Source organism: Carcharodon carcharias, chromosome X (genome assembly GCF_017639515.1).
Source record: "Carcharodon carcharias isolate sCarCar2 chromosome X, sCarCar2.pri, whole genome shotgun sequence".
Taxonomy (NCBI): Eukaryota; Metazoa; Chordata; class Chondrichthyes; order Lamniformes; family Lamnidae; genus Carcharodon; species Carcharodon carcharias.
Genome location: NC_054507.1, coordinates 20,883,510 through 20,890,383, shown reverse-complemented (window position 1 = coordinate 20,890,383; position 6,874 = coordinate 20,883,510). Strand labels below are relative to the sequence as shown.

Genomic DNA, 6,874 nt, shown 5'->3' with positions numbered 1-6,874 from the left:
ATGGCTTAAGTTTATCAGGAAACTGAATTGATTGAACTCAGAAGTACCAGGCAATTTGTACTGAAATGACACTATAACCTTATTTGACATGACATTATAGTCTTATTTGAAATACACGCAGATGGTGATGAGTAAACGGACAAGAGTTAGAAATCGGATCAAACAAGGGGTTCCCCAGGTCAGTGGGACATTTGTGTGTTTGCTGGGTTTAAGGGTCAGAGAGCGGCTCTCTGGGAGCTCTCACAGGTGCGGTTTACAACTGAGATCAAGGGAAGCCTGTCAGCAGAATGATCTCTCTCTGTCTCTCTCCTTCTCACTCTAGTCTTTGTCCGTCTCCGACCTCTTTCAGAAACACCTTCTGCGCTGTCGGTTACAAACCCAGCCCCGGATCAAACCGCCTTTTCCGAATTGGGGAGGGGGTGGAGGAGAGGAAGAGACAACACAAGCATCACAGGGACTCCATTTCCCCGACTTACCAGCACAGACTGATGATATTTGCAGGGTACAAGAGACAGAAGAAGAGTCGGAGCTGAGCTTCGGCGAAAGGCAGCATCTCTACACACTCTCCCAGCTCAAGTGTGCCGATGGAGTACAGAAAGCAAGATCTACTCTAACCCTAACCCAATTCCTCCCTCCCTCTCTCTCTCTCCCAACTCATGGCCTCTCTCTCTCTCTCTCTCCATCCCCCGCAAAGATTAGGGAGGTGGGTTTTAAGCTTTGTTTTTCTCTCTCTCTCTCTCGTTGTGTGTGTGTGTGTGTGTGAAGGAAGAGATGAGGGCTCAGCAGCCACTCGGCGGTCGCTCACACCCCCAGCCAAGCAATGAGAGGGGGCTTGGTGGGTGGGGACTGTCTCGGGGCTGCTCATTCGGACTGAGAGTGAAGTGGGAATGAACTGGAGACAAATGAAAATTAGGGGCCAGAGACTTGGCTTCTATCCCCAGGGATAGTTACTGGCTCTACGGGGAGTCTGACTCGGAACAACAGGGGAAGGGAATTCCGACCAAACGAAGGAGGACCAGAGTTCGAGATTGGGCATTGGCAATAGAATAAATCCTGATTTAGTGAAGTTTTGGGAGGGGAGGCAAACAGAATAACTCCCGGTAGAAAGAGGCATAGTGCAGAGGCAAGTCTCCATCTCGCCAAACAAGCATCCCTCTCCCCCGGGTTAAGGGGAATCTAAGATAAAAGCAAAAAACTGCGGATGCTGGAAATCTAAAACAAAAACAAAATTACCTGGAAAAACTCAGCAGATCTGGCAGCATCTGCGGATAGGAGCACAGTTAACGTGTCGAGTCCGTATGGCTCTTCAACAGAAGAGTTCTGATGAAGAGTTATACGGACTTGAAACATTAACTGAGCTCCTCTCTGCAGTTGCTGTCAGACCTGCTGAGTTTTACCAGGTAATTTTGTTTTTGTTAAGAGGAATCTATTCGCTTGCGATGAAATGAATTCACGCATTGAGTGTGAAAGTAACTGCAAACAGAGATCAGCGGCAAATACTTCCTCCAAAATCATGTCAAAGGGCAAACCGCCACTTCGACCAAGGTGGGTTGTCATATAGAGAGATTCAATAGGTCGAAGACAAAGATTAAGGGACAAAAACAGAAAACGCTGGAAAAACTCAGCAGGTCTAACAGCATCTGTGGGGAGAGAAACAGAGTTAACGTTTCGAGACCAATATGACCCTTCAGGGGATTAAGAGATACATATATAGAGATAACCAGACATAAAAACACTCTAATGTATATATTTAATATACATGCATAACTTGCACATCCTAGTGTACATATTTGAAATGCATTTTGCACACAGTAACGTATATATTTGACAAACACGCATGTACATAGACCGGAGTTACAAATGTCCATCGACAATATCCAACATGTTCTGTATTCTCTCAATTATACTTTTCTTCAGAAACCATGATTAATATTGAAACGAACTTATTGACTGCATTTCGGCACGGAAATCGCTCGCTCTATCTAACAGGCAAAACCATTCTATTAAATTCCACCCTCATCTCATGAGATCGAAATATTCACAGCTGCGATGGGCTCCTGTTTAAGACGGGGTGGTGGTGGTGGGGGGTGGGGGGTGGTTGGAAACTAGTTTGAACCCGGAACTTTAAGAGCTGACCCATTACAAAGGGGGTCCCTGAACGGATTGAAAGGTAAATTGGTTTATGTGCATGACTGAGCCGAGGGGAACGGCCGAGCTCCCTCCAGATTACAGTTGGTAAAAACACAAAAACAAAATTCTGAGCTTCAGAAATGTGAAGAAAGCCAAAATCCGGGCCCTTTCCCTGCGACGCTCTGAAATTCCTCACTTCCACTTAATCCCACCCCAGCAAACAGCACAATGGGCTCTTAGTGTTTCACAGGGCGCCTGTCGGCTGTTAAGAGGCGACTCGCTGCCCAGCTTTCACACCCCCTGCATTTCACCGTGAGCAGGGCGATCGGGCTGGGAGGGAGAGGGCACTGAGAGTAAAGGCGATGGGTTCAGGAATGAGAATGAGACTGCAGCCCCCAGGGCAGCGGTGGAAACTTGGATTTATCACCAACACCGCTGGGGAGGAGGTGGGAGGGGGGTGGGGGGAGAGGGCAGGATCCTCCTGAGGCTGGAGAACAAGCTGGTTGTGAGAGGCCACAGCTCTCACCCGGCAGCCAGGGGTTCATAATGATAAATGACAATTGAAGATACGCAACTGCATTGTAGGTAGTAGGGCCAGAGGACGCACAGAGCCCATCAATCAGGTAGAGTAATCTAGGCTAGTAATCCAGAGGTTTGGCCTGACCCACAGGCAGGAGTTCAAATCCCACCACAGCGTCTGGAGAATCAGTACTGATACCCCTGGTGTAGGCAATCTGCTGGCCTACACGTGACCCCAGACCCATAGCAATGTGGTTGGCTCTTAAAATGCCTCTGAAATGGCCGAGCAAGGCACTCAGTCGTAATCAGGAAGGTGGCTGGCTACATCCAGCACAATATTACTGCTCAATTTAGGAATTGCTTATGAACTGTAAACACATGTCACTATAGGCGCTGATACTCCTGTACTGTAGGGTGGGGGGGGTTGGTGGTGGGAGGGTGCAAATACCCGATGATGTTAAATGGTATATCATATCCTGCTCGAAGAATCCTTGAATCACATCGCTTCCTCCCCTACAGGCTCATCGTTCTTTCATGTTTCCACTAGTGGGAGATTCTCGAACTAGGGGACATAGTTACAGAATGAGGGGGCACTCATTTAAAACTGAGATGCCAAGGAATTTCTTCTCTCAGAGGGTAGTGAATTCTCTACCTCAGAGGTTTGTGGAGGCTAGATTAATGAAAGTATTTAAAGAGGAGGTAGATAGATTTTTGAAATATTGGGGAGTTGAGGGTTGTGAGGAGCTGGCACCAAGGAGGAGTTGAGGCCTGGGGCAGATCAGCAATGATCTTATTGAATGGCAGGGCAGGCTTGAGGGGCTGAATGGCCTACTCCTGCTGCTAGTTCTTATGTTCTTTTGTCAGTGAATTTTCGTTAAAAGTCCCACACTGAAGAGGCTGATTCAATATGGAAACTGTATCAAACTGTGTGGGCAGCCAGCAAAATGTGTGTAAGGTCAGGAATGCTCCATTAAGTCTGCACAACGCTGTCCGAATCTGTACAACGCTGTCCGAATCTGTACAACGCTGTCCGAATCTGCACAGTGCTGTCTGAATCTGCACAACGCTGTCCGAATCTGCACAACGCTGTCAGAATCTGTACAGCGCTGTCCGAATCTGTACAACGCTGTCCGAATCTGTACAGCGCTGTCCGAAGCTGCACAGCGCTGTCCGAATCTGTACAACACTGTCCGAATCTGCACAGTGCTGTCTGAATCTGCACAACGCTGTCCGAATCTGCACAACGCTGTCCGAAGCTGCACAGCGCTGTCCGAATCTGCACAACGCTGTCCGAATCTGCACGATGCTGTCTGAATCCAGTCATCAATGAAAGTACGGAGTTACACGATAAAGTGTCACAGAATTCACCGTTATATCATATCAGAAAGTTGACTATCTGCCGGGGCTGCAGACAATGTTCACTGTAGGCTGCTATAGAAATGGTACCAGAGTGGGTACAGGCTAACCGGGGGGTCAATATACGCACAGGTTATACAGTATCACTGCCCTAGAGTAGAGCGTGTGAGAGAGAAGGCGGGTTATGTACCAAGAAAGACGTGAATTACTAATATCACTTGTAAAGTATGACTGAGGGATTAGCAGCGCCGGCTTGTGAAGGAGGCGACCCCGAATTCGTTGGCAGGTAAAGGCTGTCCTGTTTCCAACAATCCCACCCCAATCATATCCCAATTTCATTTTATCCATCGGGAAGTGCTGGATAAGTAGACATTGCTGCTCAGGTTGTGCAGGGCACCTGGCGCCCACCCTTTTCGGACCAGCTCAAGGGAGCAACAAAATAATTGGAAAAAGGAGTAATAGTGATGGGGGTGGGGGGGGGGGGGGTGGAATCACTAAGAGGGTGGCTGGAGTCTGGAACGAATTTCCTGAGAGGAGGGAGGCAGGTTTGATCGAGGTATTCAAAAGGGAATTGGATTGCTACCTGAAAAGAGAGAATGTGCAAGGTTACGGGGATGGGATTAGATAGAATGCTCTTTCAGAGAGCCAGTGCAGACTCGATGGGCTTTTGAATGGCCTCCTTCTGCACTGTAAGGATTCTGTGGAAAGGTAACTGAGAAACAATGAAGCGTTTTATCTCTTAGCAGCATTGCCTCTGTCCGGCAGACAAATAACACCCTGCATTAGAGCAAAGGAAAACTGCAGTACCCCATACAGGAACGAGCACTCGGTGCCACTTATGAACAGGACGCTACACAAGAGGTAGTTTGGGTGAAGGAGAATTGCCTTTGTGGTTTGACAAGGCAGGGGTACCGCAGGCACAAGAGAGTTATCGAAGTTATCGAAGTCTTCCTGCTAGACGAGAGAACTGGAACGAGTTTATCAGGCGGCAACCATTCATGTAGAGCCCATTTTAAACGCTGCATTTCTCGAAATAACTGTAGGACCTGTAGCAAAGTCACTTCCTCGTGTTCAACGAAATCTCTCTTGCAAACTTGCAAAAGCTGTCACATCATATTCGGTAAAACAGGAGATAAAGCCACATGATTGTGGCAAATCCGGAATGCACGGGAACACTTATCAAACATCGTGTGTTCTGGAAATATGACATAAGCTCCCCCATCAGGGAACATTCAAATATTACTCTTAATCATTTTAAATATTCCATGTAGATCAGGGATGTATTTAACAAACTGAGGAAAGTGTTTGCATTTTCTTGTTTAATATCGATCTCTGTCCCTTGACAGTTTCTACAGTGACCTGTTTTTGGTTTGAAGCGACACAACTCCACCGATTTTGCACATCCCAATCATGTGAAATTGCCTCTGATTTTTCACTTTTCATGTCCTCGCGAATGGCAGGCGTTTCCCTTTCATGGGAGAAGCAATCTCGAATTTGACACAAGACAATGTTGACGAGACTGTGTTGCTCTGACGGCCCGAGAGCGCCATCTGGAGGACAATTATAATCAGGGCCAAAGCAGGCGCACAAACCGATACGTCTGTATACAGTATTAGACACTTTTTAGCAACCTTAGCAACAATAAATGGACATTTTAAACAATCGGGTATTGCTAATCTGACAGGACGCCGAGCTATGGTAAATAGTGATGGTGTAATATAGATTAAACAAATCTATTTTCTTTTCTCTGTAAACTTGCTCAACATTCTTGTCAAGGGGGCGCATTTTTGATATTAAATATATATGTTCATATGTATATAGACTGTAACTGCTATTGTAGGCAATTATAATGCCCGTTGTTTCAAAGTTTGCCTTTAATGCATGAAGTTCGAGTGAGGGACCCACCAGGAACCGTTATCATAGCCTGCAGGGAGAGTGAAGGGCTCAGGTAAAATATCCATTTGCTGTTGCGGGGAGGGGTGGGGATTTAACCAACAGATTAAAGATGGTGGGGCGTTGTGACTCGCTTTTAGAGGGGGGACGGGATTCTGGATTTTCAGTCAAATATTTGCAGCTTCACAACTTGTGGAAAATCCCAGTCATTAACCCGAACTGGGTGGGCACAACGAGGAAGGCTGCTTGCTAACATTGTACAATGTGGAGCATTTTAACCACATGTATTTTGTGGAAATGCGGATGAGAAACATAGACTTTAGCACAGACACGGTGGCAATGCATTGGGCCATTACATATCGATATGTTCCAGGGTGTACATTCTGCTCGGTGACATTATGGGATTGAATGAAGGGGGCGGGGAATGGCTGCTCTGCTTGTTTGTCATCGTACACACACACAAAAAAAACACAAACATATTACTCAAACGCGAGTTGCGTCTGAAAGAAAACAGAGCGAACTGGCTCGCCCTGTGACAACTCGAACAAACTGAGGATGGCATTGAGGGAACTTCAATCCGCAAGCGTCAGGGAGTCATTTAAACCCCACGATCTGGCGGCCAGTTAATGTGAGCCACAGTTTGAAACATGATATTAACAGCGTAGGAAGCAAAGCGAGCAGAGATTCCCTAGGAAGCCCGCCCTGCCACTGTGCCCTGCTCATCTACAAATGAGATTCAATGGATCTTATTTGAAGAAACCTCTGTCTTAATGTGGTAATTAATGAGGCTGATTGCTGGGGAATTGTTAACACAGGGTTACATAGTCGTGGCTGGTTTGGCGGTCCCCAAAAGGTATTGAACAATAGGGTTGTGGTGCTTTTACATGGGCATTAACCGTTTTAATCTGCTGTCTTTCAGGCGGCGGCTGATGGACAGATTGATGGACAGGTCTCGGGTCTGATCGCGCAGGCAATA

At 46.8% G+C, this 6,874-nt stretch overlaps 1 protein-coding gene across 1 annotated transcript in view; it reads right to left on the bottom strand.

The window, feature by feature from the left end:
- LOC121273271 (protein Wnt-6-like) overlaps positions 1 to 6,874 on the bottom strand; it is a 76,761-nt gene that overhangs the window by 18,997 nt on the left and 50,890 nt on the right. The gene's annotated exons all lie outside the window — the stretch shown is intronic.